Source organism: Onychomys torridus, chromosome 11 (assembly GCF_903995425.1).
Source record: "Onychomys torridus chromosome 11, mOncTor1.1, whole genome shotgun sequence".
Lineage (NCBI taxonomy): Eukaryota > Metazoa > Chordata > Mammalia > Rodentia > Cricetidae > Onychomys > Onychomys torridus.
Genome location: NC_050453.1, coordinates 24,493,081 through 24,511,030, shown reverse-complemented (window position 1 = coordinate 24,511,030; position 17,950 = coordinate 24,493,081). Strand labels below are relative to the sequence as shown.

Below are 17,950 nucleotides of genomic sequence, written 5' to 3'. Positions count from 1 at the left end.
TCATGCAGCAATCCCCGTAGACATCCTCCCTCCCGAAGACTCTCAAGTTTCTCAAACTCACCTGTCTTCTACCTGAATTCACCATCAGCCCCTCCCTGCTGTTCTCTCCTGCACAACCTTGATGAGCACACTGTCCACTCAAGGCAGAAATCTAGGGACCAGCCTTGAGTCCTTTCCTCCGCTGTTGCCAGGACCCGTTCCTCATGATCAAGTTCCTCAGTACATCCTCCCAGTGTGTCTCTCATTTGTTTTTCTCATCTCCATAGTCCGCTTTTCTTCTCACTTTTCACCTGGATTGTTGCAACGTCTTCCCTGTGATGTGCCTCTCTATTCCCTACCTCACTGCCAACCCATTCTTTACAGCACTAGCAGTGATCTTTTTAAAAACATGTTACACTCCACTATTTTTCTCCTAAAACCATGTACAGGCTTCCTACTGTCTGCAGAATAAAGCCCCCCCCCCCCCTGCCCCCAGCATGGACTATCTGTCCCTTTTCCATCTCATCCCAGAGCCCTGACTTACACAGTTCTGCAGAGCTAGCTCCACACATATCCTCTCCAGTTTATAATCCTTAGGGACACCCTGCAGATCCTTGAAGACTTGGATCAGAGAAACCTTCTCTTCCCCTCAGTAGTCTGAGCTGCTTAAACCCCAGGGGCTGACTTGTGTCATAGTATGCATCACACTAGGACATTTGTGCAAAGGCTCTTTGAAGAACTAAGGACTCATCTTGGCATTCCTAGGGCCAGTACAGTGACTGGCATGTGGGAGACAGGCATTCCCACTATCGTTAATGAGAACCTGTAATGTAGTCTGCCCAGCTACTCATTTTCCCTGCAGGAAGTCAGGACCAGTTAGTTCAGATGCATCACACATAAAACTCCTTTGATCAAGTTTTTAATTTATTATGTAATACCCTTAAGGACCAAGAACTGGATTTAAAACTGATACAGTAGAGATGAATGTGAACCAGCGAGCCAACAAGACACAGAGATATGGAAAGTATGCAGGGGGCAGTGGAGAGCTAAAGTTAATGTAACCTTAACAGACAAAGCTCCTTTTCAGACCATCTGGCGACAACCTCTGTGTGGAAGCTGTCACTCTTTTTGGACTGTAGCTCTCTGAAGACCACTCTGCTTACTGTATCTAAGTTCAGAAGTGCTATGTGTTGTTATAAAAGGGTAAGTAATCTCTATGTAGACAAATATAATTATCTGGTGAATACAGAAAATTTTCTACCAGCAGGATCAAGAAGTAGGAAGCTTTCCCACAGGACCTCATTCTCAGCAAATGACTAAATCCCGAAGTTAAAGGCTCAGCGCTGGACTTCTGGATACCGAAATACATACTGAGAACCTTTATTCTCTGTTACTTGGTTTGTTTAAGAACTGTGGATGGAGTGTGTGTGACCAAAACTGGGGAGGGAGGAGGGACATAGCTCAGGGATTTAGCTCCTTTCTCCTTCCCCCTCTTTCTCATCTTTATTCTTAAGACTAGGGTGGTTCGGAACCTGCTTCCAAAAGTGTCCTGGTCAATCTTCTCACCTTTCACCATAATTATCAAGGGTACGGCATTAATGTAGAACATAAAGTAGTAATGGTCCTAAGGTTTTATAAAGCTTTGTTCCTCTTCAGATTCAAAGATCTCTTGCTTTCATTTCACACCATGCAGAGAATTATTTTTTTCTATTATTTAATGAACCATAACCAGGAACCTGTGCAGCATCTTATGTCCATACCCTTCCCACAAAGAGTGAGATCTTCACAGTATCTTGCATAAACTACATTTGATGGTTATCATCATGTTGGAATTCAGGTGGACAAAAGCGATAAAGACCCACAAAACCGCCCACTAATACCCTTCCCCCACTTCCCGGGCTCATAATTTACAAGTAAAATTGTGTTTCTGTTGAGGATGGTAGTCATAGAATAAAAACAGAATTTTGGATTAAAACAAAATGAAAACCCAGCAACCATGAAGACATCAGGCTTGGAACCCTACATCTCTGACAGTCAGGATTTGTCAGTGACAGGCAATTCACTTCCCAAGAGAGCAGACATTCCCTTTTGAGAAGGTCCCAATTACTTGGAAATGTTCCCTTATGTTGATTGGAAACCTACCCACAGGAATTCAGTGAAGGAAAATGGGTATGAACATTGGCCCTAGGGTAGGGCAGACCTAGATTTCAGCAGAGGCTCTCTGCAGTTGACTTGCTACAAAGATTCTGTGCTTAGCCACATCTACTCCCAGCTCTGGCTCCTTGCTCTCTAGCTGTGCAATGGCAGTGGTCATACTGCTGACTCATTTAGAAAGGATGCAGGGGACTGACTTAGAGCAAGTGATTGATAAATCGCAGCTGCTCAGATGATGTCCCTCTTCTCCACCTTAGTTCTTTACTCTGACACCTGAACTAAACCTTCTCTCCAATTGGCAATGACTTCAACATTTGTATCCAATCCCCACGTTTCTATTTATTTTGTTAATTCCTTCTTAAAGACAAACATTTCCTCTTCCTTCAGTAGTTCAACTAACCCATCTCTGAATCTCTTTTGCTCTGGCAGGTTGGTACTGTGGAAAGACTATGAGCTTTGGGATAAGAAAGATCCAGCTTTCAAGTCATAGGCCTGCTATTTCTTAGCTGTTGGGCTTAAGCATGACACTTAAATGATACAGCCTTTTGTTCCTGCATCTAAAACAGAATAGGAATGACATCTACCTGACACTATCTTAAGTGTTAACATATGTATACCGCACTCAACCCGATATCCAACACACAATGAATGAGCTACTTGCCCCATAAACAGGAGTTAGCACTTTCCTTTTTAACCTTTTATAGACATGTAACAATTTGTCACTGACTCCCATGAAATGTAGTTCACAGAACCAAAGGCACTTCCACAAAGCGACCTAGCAACACAGATAATATCTTTTGATGAATATTTTCTATGCCGGAGAGCTGAATTCTCATCAGAGTATCTCTGGTTTTTCCTTGGTCACAGTGCCTCATTGCTGCCTCTCATTGCGGTCAGCTCACAGCTTCAAAGCTTTTATGCACATTTGCTCTGAGGCAGACTTCCTCAGCACATCTGGGTACCTGGCTCCTAGGACTGGCTCCTAATGGTCACTGTTTCCTTTCCCAACCTCTCACAGACCATCTGCTCAACTGTCTTCTAGACTCTGTCTTCGGGGAACGACAAATCCACTCTTCTACAATTCCTGGACCTAGATGTCCCTTCTTTAAAAGGCAGGACGTCTTTTTATAATCGCATATACGCACTTCACAATATTACAAAGACAACCAAATGGTATTTTGGAATCACGATTTTCAGGATCCGAGGGACTGAGGTCTGGGCACATTGAAAGGAGATGCCTTACTTCCTTGCACACACACACACACACACACACATGTATACATATACATATATATTACATCTTTTGTTTTTCTACATCACATATGTTCTAGTGTTTCTAACTTGAAGATCAGTTCTCTACTTGACCGCAGGGAGAAAAAGCAGAAGAGAGATGACTGGGTTTGAGGAGACTTGAGAGTTTCTCTTTACACACTACCGTTTTCCTTCCTTATCTTCTCTCCCTCATCTTCCGCCTTTCCCATGTGTCCAGCATCCAGGCTCTCAGCTCTCACAGGCGGCTTTTCTCTTGCACTCATTTTTAAGTTCTCTTCTACCATCTGTACTTCCAATGAACACACCATGAACATCTGTCTACACAGCTACATGGTTTCTCTTGATAGTCTTATATTCAGGAGTGTTGAATCAACTATGCTGTACCTTCATCCTCAAGTTTTCATCTCTGTAGCCATCATGCCACTTCTTACCATGTCATTCCTCTCTCTGAATGCTATAGAGGCTTGGCTACAAAGAGCATGATCCTCCCATTTTCTGCACTCAGGAGCAATCACTGCCCCCCCACCCCCCAGGCGGCTCAAACAAGTTTGGTGACCCACTACTCAAATGAATGTGCGGTCCCCAGAGGACCCTGGGACGAGTTTAGAACAGGTGCTGGGTGGGAGGGAGGCCAATGTCCTCTCTACTTTGCCAATAGAACATGTAGGGAATCTGTAGGAAGGAATGCAGTCCTCGCCCCCACCCTCAGACACCGCTTGAATACTGGCATGTCCCTTTGCATTCCCACACAGTGTCACAGCATCAGTACAGTTTCACACGCCCGTCCCTGGGTTTGTCTCTCACTCTCTTTCCCACACCACTTGTTTATTTTTAGTCTAATCTTTAGATAACATTGACCTACCTTCATGTTGATCATTCTTCTCTTTTATTACTGGCTTGATATGCTTATCTTTTTCCTTCTCCTGGACTTACAGGGATCATTGCCATTTTGGCTGCTTTTTAAAAAAAAAACTTTTTTTTTATATTAGCAATTACTTTAATTCCTATGTTTTTCATCCTTAGTGCTCAAAACAGAAACATACTTTCCTTGGATTTCACTTTCTCAAGGTTGCTATTTGGCACAGAATGTGTGTGTGTGTGTGTGTGTGTGTGTGTGTGATAAAAGTATTGGCAATGGTGGCCAAAAGTCCCTTGTGAAACTGCCACATGATATGTAGGTATTATGACACATTGTCCAGTATCTGCTTGTCACCATGAGTGGGACATATGTCACTTGCCACAGTATGCTGCAGAAGGGAGTCTGGGATCCTATGGCTGGATGAAACTTGGACAGTCAGGCCCATTTCCTTAACTGCCGGCATGGAAATGCAAACATAGGAGCTGGTTTATGAGGTCCCCTCAAGGAACAAATGTATAAATGTCTCCATTACTGCTGCAAAATAGCTACTGTGAACCTAGAGAAAGAAATAAACACAACTGAGTTTTTAATTCTACCGAGAGCCAGACAAATGTATGCTTATCTTTCGAAAGTCTGGTTAAGGTACCCTTGTGGCCTATCTCAGCTGTTAATTTATATTTTAATTTCACAGCTGTTAACAAGTTCTTTCTTCTGTCCCACTAAAATCTCCCCTGCCTTGCTTGAATCAATCACAAAGCATCACGGAGCCCTTCCTAAATGCCAAGTGCGTGATAAGTTAATTTCTTCTTGTTCTGAACTTGACAGGCAGGCAGAAAAAGAAAAAGAAAAAAAAGCCAGCATCCGTTAAAAACACACCATACAAAAATCCTTTTCATATACTTCAAGGCTTTCACTTCTTTCCAACACCCAGAATGTCTAAAATAACTTCACCTGCTGTTGGCTGTCAAGCCCCAAATCCATTTATACAACCTGCCAATTCTCTTTCCTCTAAAGTAGAGGTAGGGTTTTGATACAAAGCATCTTTCAATGGCTCAGACATCGGAGGCCTGGTCCTGAAGCGGAATTCAGAGGTGACTGGATCACCTTGTTAAGGATCAATCCACTCCTGGACATGTGACTCAGTGACATTGTGGGGTGGTGACAGAGGCTGAACCTAGCTGGGAGAAGCAGCTTCCAGGGAACATGCCCTGGAAGGATACCCTGTCTCCAGCCCTCTCCCCCTTTTCTTTCCTCTCTTCCTGTTGCCCTTTTCTTTGCTTCCTGGTTGCCACAAAGTGAGAAGCCTTTCACTGTGTCCTTCTGCTACAATCCTACTTTGCCACAGTCCTAAAAGCAATGGAGCCAGATGACCTTGAACTGAAAGCTTAGCCATGGTTATCTTTCTCAAGTATTCTGTCACAGAAACAAACAAACAAACAAAATGCAGTCTACACACCAAGTTTGCTCATATTTGTCCAGGCTAATCCCTGCTTTTCCTATACTTCTCAGGGTCCTCACACTTCCTGAAGACTCCTGTTCAGAGATAGAATTTCAGGCCAGAACCAGAAAGCAGGGAGGAAACCAGCAGCGTTACTCTGATTGGCATATGTTGGGGCCCCTGCATGCAAAACTGCACCCTCCCCTCCTTTCTTCATGGACGGTTTTCCTTGTTTGCAAGACAGTGAGAGCAGCATTCTTCAAGCATCCCATGGACAGAGGCATCAATGATGGATGTTCCCAGTGAAAACCATACACAGAGGTGTATACCTTCCACTCTCGGCTCCCCAGATGCACACTGAGATCTCCAGGTTGTAGAGAAAGAGCAGAGCAGACAGCACCAGCTCTACCACTTAATCAAAGCTACTGAGACTTGGTCTTTTCAACTGCAAAACGGGAGAAGAGGCTCATAGGATTATTCAGAGAATAAGAATATGTGGTGGAGATTAGGGGTGTTGGCATCTCAGTCCAGGTCCTAAAAGCAACTGCATCCCTTAAGTACCCTGAGGAGAATTAACAGGGCACCATTGGTCAAGGACAGGGCAGGGTATAGGGGAATCGCTGAGGACAGAGCAGGTTCCTGGACACCCTCAGCACCCTAAGACCTAGGGGGACAGGGTGATGAGAACTTTAAGAAGCCAGAGAGAGAACCATGTGCCCCACTGCAGGAGCTCCATAAACAAATCCACGAAAGCAGTCTGTAGATGGGGAACATGGTAAGAAGAGCTGGAAAGCAGGTCTGATGGGGACAATGGAAAGCTGTCAATCACAGAAGCAGAAGGGAACAGTCCTCACAGTAGACACTGAATGTGGAAAGGCATGGAGTCAGGAGATGCAGTCCATTCATGGACAAGAAGCAGAGGGTATGCCAAGGGCCCATAAGAGCTGGGACCAGATGGTTGCCAGGACCGATAGTGGTGAGGCCAGCTGCATACCTCAGACCTCACCTCATGAGCTCAGGGCACTGGTGAGGTTCTAAGCAGGGTAATGTGGTAGCTGAAGTCAGTAGGATAAATGGAGGAGGGTAGTAATGAAAGGCATGCTAACAAGAGGCAGTTGCAACATGGAAATGTGTGGGGCACAGGGAGAGGCTGGACCTGGGGCTTGCCAGGTGGAAAGGCTACACTGACCCTCTTCTCCCGACTGTGAGGTACAGTGAGTATTTTAACTCTCCAGGGTTTTTGTTTTTGTTTTTGTTTTTCATCTATAAGCTCTGGGGCTGTCATGGCAATTTGAGTTTATCAAGTCAAGTGCCAAACACAGGGAGAATGGCGTGCCCTGGTAATATGCAGAACACAGTCCACACGGCTAGACCGAGCAGCTTGAGACAAGGCAAAAGATGCCAAAGTCCTAAGGCAAAGGCTGCAGTCGCAGGTATGAGGAGATAGACTTGGGGCATTCCTGACTTGAGGAGGAGAGAAGGGTCTGACATGGGGGACCTAGTGAGTGACAAGAGAGACGGACTCGGAGCATTCCTCAGTTTTGGAAGACAGATAGCAAATGCAGTTAGTTAAAGAGGGACAAAGCAGGAAGAGGAGGCTGGGAAGGCAGGGAAGGGTGGGATAGAGTGGGGTTGGTGATGGACACGTCAAATTTGAGAGGCGAGGTTGGCAGGGACTTGTAGGTGGGCTTCCTCACATCACAGGAAGCAGAGGGAGCTAGGCCAGAACTAGGGTTGGGTTGTACCTTCAAAAGCCTACTCTTAGCAGAACACTTCCTCTAGCTAGGCCCCACCTCCTCCAGGCTCTATAACCTTCCAAAACAGAACTACCGGCTGGGACCAAGTGAAGAAACCAGAGAAGGACCATCTCAGCAGTGACAGACGCAGGAGGACTGAAGGGCCACATCAGGGACTTAGTGAGACATCACTGATGACCTTGGCAAGGTCCATTTTGGTGGAGTAACTTGGAAGGCCCAGTTAAAAGCTCAAGGGAATTTTGGAAGACAGACAGCAAATGCAGTTAGTTAAAGAGCTCAGCAGCAACAGGGTAAGATGGGACGAGGGGCTGAGAGGCGTTTTTCTTTTATGAGTGTGCTAACAGAAAGAAAGGAGGGAGGGAGAGATGGATGGAGGGAGGGAGGGAGGAGGGAGGGGGAGGGAGGGAGCTTGACAATAGCTTAGTCAGTAAAGTGCTTGAACCTGAGTTCAGTCCCAAAAATGCACATGAAAGATATTGGATGCACACAGAGACAGACATAGACACAGGCAGAGACGCAGATGCAGATGTATGTGTGCGTGCACATGTGCGTGCACACACACACACATACTTGCATACACACAGACACACACAAGGGGGAGAGACAGGCAGACACAGACAGAGACACACATAGGGAGAGAGACAGAGACAGTAACAGAGACAGAGACAGACAGACAGACAGACGGACAGACAGAGGAAGAGGACATGGACAGAGAGACAGAGAGAGAAACACACACACACACACACACACACACACACACACACAGGGGGAGGGGAGAGACAGACAGACAGACAGAAACAGAGACAAGGAGACAGACACAATAAAAACTACAGTCTCAGGACCCGGGGTAATCACACAGTATAAGATGGTTCAAGATTCAGAGGCAGCGGAAGTCAGGGTCCAAGTGGAAGATTCATCTCAGATTCAAGAGGATAACCTGCCATTAGTGTGGGTGTTGTCCCCACCCTTGCCCTGATGCCCCCTCCCTGCCTCAGATAGCTAGCTAGCTCTTTGGCAGCCTTTTGAAGCAGCCAAGCTTTTCCCAGAGAGGAGCTGGAGCTGTTTGATGTGGAAATCGGAGTGGGTCTAGGGGGAAGCCAGGGGTCAGCATGGGTTTGAGGACAGTGTCCTGATCAAAGCCAAGAATGACTTAATTGCCCAGGTCTGCATTTCACCTGTCCATTACTTAGTTGGCTTTTCTGAGGGTGAGGACAGCTAGCAGAAATGTGACCTGGGTCTGAAGGAAAGCGTAGAATTGGAAACATGCTGCTGCTGTCTTCTAAGAGATGCATACTGGTTTATCCTGCCACTGAACTCCCAAGGAACCAGGCTTGTGTAAACATGGGGGGCTTGACACACCAGGAGGCCGGGCGCCAGGCACACTCTCTTGGGACTTGCTTCTGAGTACTTGGAGTTTCTCTTTTACATTTAGCTTGTCAAATTCTTCTTCATCAACTGAGGTGTCAGACAGGCTTAATTATTGCCTTAGAGCTTTGTCTTTCCTCAGTGAACAAAGGCAATTGGGAAGATTTAGGCTTAGCTCTTTTCCTAATAAAATTCTTACACATGCACACAGCCACACACTGGCACACACCAAGGGTTGGGTCTGATAGCAGACTGACTGGAGCACTGTCCTATCAATTGGCTAGGTGCCCCGAGTATAGGAGGAAATGTACCTGTGGCTTCTCCTAGATTCAAAGATTAATTATGTGCTAAAAGTAGACAATGATTCCATGCATACATTGTAACTATTGGGAGCTGTCATTCTGGGGGGCAGACGGGGTGGGCAGATCTTCCTACTTATCTCCTCCAAAAGAAAATAATTTATTAGGGCCATTAATAAGAACAAGATGAGCCCACGTACTGGTTTTTATGATTTCACCCTCTCACCTACTCTCTGAATGTCATAAATTATCAGTGAAACTGTAACAAATAGAACAGGAGGCAAAGTCAGAGGCCAAGACAATCCACAATCAGGCAGTGATAAACATGCAGCCAGAGGTCTTAGCCAGGTATCCTCCGCCAGCTGCAGGAAGGAGGGTGGGCATTTTCAAAGGCAGCCTGCCTGGCTGTTAATCCCCGAGCAGTGAGAGGTGCTGGGCTCTCTGATCATTTGACTCTTGCTTCCCCCTGTTCCCAACTGCAATGCTCTTTGTAAGAGTCAGTTGCTTGTTTTCTGTTAGGACACACATTTTCTTGGTCTAACTTTAGTGTTTTACTCTCCAAACACGTTCATACAGGGGAGCCATTCAGCGGTCAGTGAATGGTTTTATAGGTTGATTGGTCAGTTTGTCTATTTATTCAATCTTAGACCATGGTTTGCCGAAGGATCATTCCTACTTTGGGAGAATTTTGTAAAGATTCAAGAAGAAATCAATTAAATTGAACAAATACACATTGAGCACTATTATGTGTAAGATGGAGGTCAAGGAGCCCTGGTGAACATTAAGTCATAGTTCCATTTCCCTACAATTTTATTTTATTTATCATTGGGGCTGTGGGGAAGGGGTAGAAGGAAGAAGAGAAAGGAGAGAGAGAGAGGGGGAGAGAGAGAGAGAGAGAGAGAGAGAGAGAGAGAGAGAGAGAGAGAGGAGATGAATATCCATGTATGGAGGTGAGTTGGTTTTTTCTCCTGCAACTTTTACATGAGTTCAGGTATTGAACTCAGGTCTTTAGGTTTACACAGCAAGTGTTCTTACTCACTGAGCCATCTTGTGGGCTCTCAAACGTAGTCCCTACTAAAATGTACTGAACAGATAAACAACTACTACCAAAGAGATTATCTTTGTAGTAAGGGCTACACTGCATTACGGTCCAAAGAAAAAACAGACAGGTACATGCTTGTAATATCAGCACTTAAGAGACTGAGGAAGGAGGATTGCTGTTGAGTTTGAGGTCAACCTGAGCTATATAGCAAGTACCATGCCAACCAAGACTACATAGCAAGACCCCATCTCAAAACACACACACACACACACACACACACACACACACACACACACACAGAGTAACAGAAAAGTTAACAGATCTCCACTGTGAAGGTAGGGATGAAATCAGAAATTCCCATTGGGTGTGATATTTAAAATAAACCTTGAAAGATGAATAAGAATCTGACAGGCAGAAATGTTAAGCTAAACACAGAGAATACTTAATTAATCATAGTTTCATCTTGACTGCTGCCAGCCACTTGGAAAATCTGTGATTCTTTAACAGCCTGCATCTCAAAGTCTCTTGAGAAAGGACATAGACCTCTCAGACAGGCCAACTCCTATTCATTCCATCTCATCCTCCATCTCATCCCACTTCCTGTCCATCCCATCCTTCATCCCATCCAATTATTGCTGTGGATATCACTCTGTATAAATAAAGTGCTGATTGGCCAGTAGCCAGACAGGAAGGATAGGGTAGGCGGGACAAGGAAGAGGAGAAGGCTGGGAACAGGAAGGCTGGGAGGAGACACTGCCAGCCTCTGCCATGAGAAGCAACATGTAAAGACACCGGTAAGCCACAAGCCATGTGGCAAAGTATAGACTAACAGAAATGGGCTAAATATAAGAGTAAGAGCTAGACAACGGTAGGCCTGAGCTAATGGCCAAGCAGTTTAAATAATATAAGTGTCTGTATGATTATTTTATACATGGGTTGTGGGACCGCAGGGGCTTGGTGGAACCTGGAGAGAAGCTCTCCAACTACAAATTATTCCATCCCATCATTCCATTCCATCCCACCCCACCCCGCCCCACCCACCCCACCCCATCCCATCATCCTCTAGCTTGTCCCAACTCATTCCATCCTCCCATCCTTCCATCCCTTCCCCTCATCCTGGAATTGTACATACAACTCTTCCAGTTTAAGAGACTACCAGAAAAAAAATCCAGGGTTGCAATCCAGTGACGTTCCTAACAGTGCTAAGACACAAGAAAGATCACAGAAAGCTTACTAGCCAGGCCAGAAAACAGGGCATTGCAGTAGTGTGTTTTCAATGCAAGGTGCCTTAAGTGGCCGCTGTGGGCTAAGCGGTGACAGTGCCTGGTGCCACCCTACAAGTTGTCTATTAATATTAAAGATCTGTTAGCTAGGGACTGTATCATCAAGTCAAGGGCAATCCTCATTTGCTTTAAAGTTTTGGTCACATAGTAGCCCTTCCCATGAGTTATTATTTGTTGCTTCTGGAAGGCAGTTAGCCTTATCACGATATCACCAAGACATTGCCTGCTTTTTAGATTGGTGTGAAACCCAGACCTTATGCCAACTTCCCAGAAGGTTCCAAGGACACTGAGGATAGCATAAAGGCTACCCCTTATGCAAATCCTCTCCTTTAAGGTTATTTGAAACTCATCAATACAAGAGTGGTTTGTTCTGAATGGCAAAACTCCTCTAACAAGACATAAATGGCTCCCGGATTGGTGTAGGAGCCAATCATCATTTAAACGTTAAATTGTTAAGAAAACTAGACAGCTTGGATTTTTGTTTTAGCTTACCAGTTCTTACTTGGCCTGAGAAGTAAGAGGGCTCATGGAGAATCTTCTTGGCTTTCAAAGTAAATTTATAAAGATGGTACCAAACACTTAATGTCATGAAAGGCTATGCCTTGGAGTTCATGGGTCTGCAGGACAGTAAGTCCTCAAGTATCCCTCAAATTGAAAATTATGATCTATAATCCCAGCACTTGGAAGGCTGAAGCAAGAGAATGGCTGGGAGTGTACAAGAATAGTCTTCCCCCAGCTTTAATCAGATTTTCAAAGATATATATCTTAGGGGGTGTCCAGACCATTCAATGGACACCCAGGCCAATGCCTGACTAGCAGCAGGGAGGGAGGGCATTTTCCTTTGCACACACTTTCCCATTGGAGATTCTTCAGTGCCTTACACAAGCTCTAAATCAATTCTCTTTGCATATTTAAGAAGGAGAAAAGGAAGCATTGAGTAATGAAAATTATTACATAGCGGAGCAGGGCCCAGCCTGGCTCCCCAGTCCCCCACTTCTTCCTCCATAGAGTAATCCTCTCCCTGGAAGACAAAGTTTAATTATGAAAGGTTTTCTAAAGTTGGCCTAATTGGATTTTCATCATTAGTGTAAAAGATGCCCTAGAAGGCCAGGCCCAGAGAGGCTACTGAGTCAGCTTCAGCTGTCCCCCACACCTGCTTACCTACTCTCCCGTGGGCTGCTCTTCAGGCAACCAAAAAGAACACAGGACAAGGCCACTGTAGTGGTTTGAATAAGAATGACCCCCACAGGCTGATATAGTTGAATGTTTAGCCCCCTGTTGGTGGGCCAGTTTAGGGAGGATTAGGAAGCATGGCCTTGTTGGAGGAGGTTTGTCACTGAGGTTGGGCTTTGAGGTTTCCAAATCTCACACAGTCCCAGTCTCTCTCTCTCTGCTGATCAGGATATAAGCTCTTAACACCGCTCCAATGCCAAGCCTTATCACTCTGCTCCCACCATGACAGGCATGGACGACTCACCCTCTGAAACTGTAAGCAAGCCCCCAATGAAATGCTTCCTTTTATGGCTCTTTGCAGCAACAGCCACTAAGAAGATCAGTAAGCTCAATGGCCCTTCTGAAATGAGCATTTTAAAGATTATATTTATTAATTCACTTCTTTGGATGGTGCTGGGGATCCAATACAGGATCTTTTGTAGAAAAAAATTGTTACGATTTATTTATTTCATGTGTGTTTTGCCTGCATGTTTTGTCTGCCTGTCTCTGTGTGTATGCGTACCACATGTATGCCTGGTGCCTGCAGAGTTCAGAAGAGAGCATTGGATTTCCTAAAACTGGATTTATGGATGGTTGAGCCACTATGTGGGTACTTGGAAATGAACTCAGGTCCTCTACAAGAATAATATGGTGCACTTACCCACCAAATAACATAGGATCTTGCCCATGCTAGCAAAGCACTATTTCTGAGCTAGGACCTCAGCCCTGAAATGAGTGTTTTATAGCACAGGAAAGGAGCAGATCCATCCTTACCCCCTCCTCCCCTTGTCACGCAGTGATGCTGGGTACTCATTATATACTAAGGATCTTTCCAGGTAGAGAGTGTAGTGGACAAAACAACAGTGGACAAAACAGGCATGGGCCTTGCCTCCACAGTGCTAATGCTGAGGGTGTGACACAAAGTTCCATCAGGACTGAATTTCCAATCAAACAGGATGCCACAAGAGACAGAAAGGATGGCTGTAAAAGTACTGAAGTTCCCAGTGGAGGTGACTGGACCCTTCTTTCTCTCCTTTCTTTGTTCTCTATACTTAGACATCACTGATCTGGTCTGTGCCTAGAACAGCTCACAGGTTGGTGTATTTCTGCTGCTCTTACCTGTTTTGGCCAGACACTGATATTTCCTGTTATATTCACATTAGAAGGCAATCTTTCCCGTGTCCATCTTGTTGACATGAGTGTCCGCCCACTTACAGTACATTGCACGCCAAGCCAGGTTAGAGCCCCTGCAATGCTACTTTCACTTTGGTACTTTTAGAGCCAAAGCCATCATGGGAAAATTGCAATGTGGAATTATACTGAGCTTTGAAAAAAACAGTATCCATATATTTGCAAATATAATACCCTAAACAGGGAGGTAAGATGGCTACATCATAACTTATTGATGATACCAGGAATATTGATAGTTTCCCCTTAGAAAACTATTATTTTACTTTATACAACAAATTTGGCCATTTAAAAAACTTTTGTTTGAGGGGTGGCCAGATGGCTCAGCAGGTGTCTTAGTTTGCTCTCTATTGCTGTGACAAAACATCATGACCAAAAGTAACTCTGGGTAAAAAGGGTTTCTTTCAGCTCACAGGCTAGGCTAGGGTCCATCACGCAAGGAAGTCAGGGCAAGAGCTTGAGGAGGGAACTGAAGCAGAGGCCATGATGAATGCTACTGACTGACTTGCCCTAATGGTTTGCTCAGCTTATGTATTCATCTGACCCAGAACCACCTGCCCCAGGGTGGTACTGCCCATAGGAGCTTGGCCTTGCCACATCAACCATTAGTCAAGAAAATGCCCCACAGACTTGTCTAGAGGCCAATCTGATGAGGACAATTTCTCAATTGTGATTCTCTCTCCTCAGATATGTCTAAGTTTGTGACATGTTGATAAAAACCAACCAGTACAGCAGGTAAAGGCATTTGTTGTGCAAGCCTGGTGATCTGAGTTTGATCCCAGGAACCCACATAAATGTGGAGGGAATGAACTCTACAAAGTTGTCTCCTGACATCCATGTATGTCCCACCCACCATGTACACATACACAATGATAAATGAATGTTAAAAAAAAACCCAACAACCTCAAGTTTGAATCACATTTCCCTAAACATCAGTCTGAAGCCTGTCATAGAGAGTAGAGGCCAGAGTGAAAGCCTCTAGGATAAGGGCTAAGTCCTTTAGTATGTCCATGCCCATTGCTTTCTACAGAGTGATATACTGACTAGAAGAGAAGGGCTGGAAGCAAAGGATGGAAACCAGAGGAGAAGAAAGGTCAGACATCTGTCTGATGGAGCATGAGGCTTCAGCAAATGATTTACAAGTCATCCATCCTTGCTGGAAACTCAGCGTCCATTCTAAGTGTTTACTGAGACTCACCAATGGCATTCTGGGGACCTTTCCCATCCCACAGAGGCATAAAGACTAAATGCAGAACTTGCCCCCAGAGTAATGTAAAGACTGCCCATAACTATGTAGGAGTGAGACAAAAGACAAAAGAGGCAGAGACAAAATAAGCAGAAATCAAAGAGAGGCAAGAGAAGCATATGTGTTGGGGACACAGCTGAAATGATGCAGAAGAACCTAAGAGAAATGTCTGTGCATTTGGACATATGGGCGAACACACACAATGAACACAGAGGGAGCTATTTCTATGAAGGATATCAAAGCCAGACCATGAGGAACTAACTATAAGACATGACTTTGGGAAGGAAGGAGGGATGACAGAGGACATACTCTTGCAAGTTGTATGATATTTTAATTGCATTCTGACAAAGTTTGTTTTGAATCAGTTGTTTTGAATCAGAGGGCAGAGCTAGCCACTAGATGACCAAAATTAACCATAGAGGTTTTGGAGGACTGAGGACAGATAGACAGGAAGTAGTAAGGTGGTATTTAGAGAGGATCTCAGCCTTTTGGGAGGGAGGAATGGAAGAGGTAGGTCACTGGGGGCTTCTCTGCAGCTTCTCTGATCATTTAAGTTCATACCCCGATATCTGACTCCTGATTTTTTATAGATAAAGAATAATTAAATAAATGCTTCAGCTTTTAACTCTTTATTTGGCTCTGTGTTTCTTATTTAATAAGACCATTTAGAATTACATCTAAAGAAAAAGGTGAAAAGGGCTGGGACATTAGTGAGGGGGGAGATTTCTACCAGAGTGAATGAGGGATCACAGGGCAGCTGTGGAAGGTAGCTGAAGCCAGACAGAATGAATGCTCTCCTCCCTCCCCGTCTTAGTTCTTTTCATAATGTTCCCCATGCAGAAAATTGGGTGAGTTCTTCTTATTCATGCATATGTATGAGACACTGCCAAGGAAAGGTCTCAAAGCTGGGAGAAATAAAACATCAACTCTTCATGAAGCATTATTCATGGCTAGAATGATAGAATAATTTTATCTGTCAAATGAGCTGCCCAGAAATGACATAGGAGAGTCAGGGGGAGATCCCTAGGCTGGGCGGCCTTCACACTCCTGATAGCAATCTTTCCAGTTTAGTAGAGGCCACATAAGAACTTAGATAATGGGAGGGAAGAGCAGGATGGGGGAAAGGTGCTCACCTTTTAGAAACAGTCCAGGAAGCTGCAGGGAGTCATAATGCCATTTACATGCCATAAGCAAGGGCTGGCTCAAGCTCCAGATCTATACCTCTGTCCTTGACCTTTTAGGACTCTCTGTAGCCAGGGTTCCTTCCAGAGTCTAGTGGGAATGGGATTGCATGCCAGGGTTTGACGGGGGCTTGTGGAGGTTTGGAGGCAGGTGCTATGGTTTAGCTGTGCCCTCAACAGCTCATTTCTAAAAGCATGGTCCCTCAGTGTGATAACTGGATGATGACAGAATCTTTGGGAAATGGGGTCTTATAGGAGGCTCCCTAGGTCATTGGAGATGTCCCCCAAAAGGAGACTATGGAATCCACACCCATGTTCTCTCTTTCTGGTCCCTGGCTCAAGATGTGACCGCTGACTCCAGGATGTGCTGCAGTCATAAGCAACCTTCACTAGAGGTGCAGGCCAATGAAGACACCTGAACTGTGAGCTGAAATAAAACCTCATCTTATTTCACAAATAACCTGGGTTGAATATTTTGCTATTGTGGCTAAAAGCTGGCTAACAGAGAAAGGTTGCTCTGGAGCAGAATCATCCCAGCACATCTACCATTTCTCATAATGACATGATCCTACCTAAATATCTGAGGTCAGAGCTCTGTGTAATTACATGCCTAAAAATAGTAACACTCCAAAGTTGTATATACTGTACAGACTGCCAATCTTGGTCCCCTAGGAACTGCTCCTCTTCCCTTTGTTAGGACATTACTGACTCATCTTAAAATAGATTTCTGCCTCACCGCATCATGAAGTTACAGTTCATCACATCACGATTCTTTCTTCCACGGCCACAAGTGACTGAAAGCGTCTGTCCACACCCCTCGCTGAAAGAGCCCCTTCCACCATCCACCCAGATGCCCTCACATCTTCTTCTCTCTCACCTCTCCTCCATCCAAACTCATCCTTCCTTCAGGATGGATGATGCTCTTTTCACTCATTTCTAAGCCTCTCCCCAAAGTTACCTAGGATTTTATCTTTTCTGCTTGATTTTCATAATTAAAATGTTTTAAGGAGTTCTTTCTAAGCATCAGCACTTGACAGGCACTTAACTTGGCATATTCTTTACAAAATTCACTGTTTTCTGTCTCTCATTCTACTAAAAGTATGTTTCTTTGCAGGTGTTCTAGTTTCTTTTCTGTTCCTGCAATAAAATACCCTGACTAAGAGTGCTTAAGGTGAGAAGGGGTATATTTGCCTTATAACCCCAAATTATGAGCATTACTTTAGGAAGACAGAAGTTTGAAACAGCTGGTCACATCACACCCACAGTCAAGAGCAGAGACAGATACATCCACGCTGCTTATTTGCTATTCGCCTACCTTTTTCTACTCTTATGCAGATCAAGCAAGACCCATGCCTAGGGAATGGTGTTGCCTACAGTGGGCTGGTACTTCACAAATGAATTAACAATTAAACCTATTCCCCACCAACACACCCCAGAGGGTAACCTGTTCTAGATAAATCCTCAGTTAAGACTGTCTTCTCTTATGAATCTCGGCTTGTCAAATTGACAGTTAAAACTAAGCAACATAGCAGGCAATATCCCCCCCCCCCCGCCCCGTAGGCAAGCTTAAAATCCTTTGAATTCTAGAGATTTATTACTATGAACTCACAATTTAAGAATAAACTCTCTTTGCTTGCAATTTGATGTCTTTCCAGAATGTGAGGAAACATACTAT

At 44.6% G+C, this 17,950-nt stretch overlaps 1 protein-coding gene across 3 annotated transcripts in view; it reads right to left on the bottom strand.

Moving 5' to 3' along the window:
• LOC118593445 (carboxyl-terminal PDZ ligand of neuronal nitric oxide synthase protein) overlaps positions 1 to 17,950 on the bottom strand; it is a 91,052-nt gene that overhangs the window by 51,415 nt on the left and 21,687 nt on the right. The gene's annotated exons all lie outside the window — the stretch shown is intronic.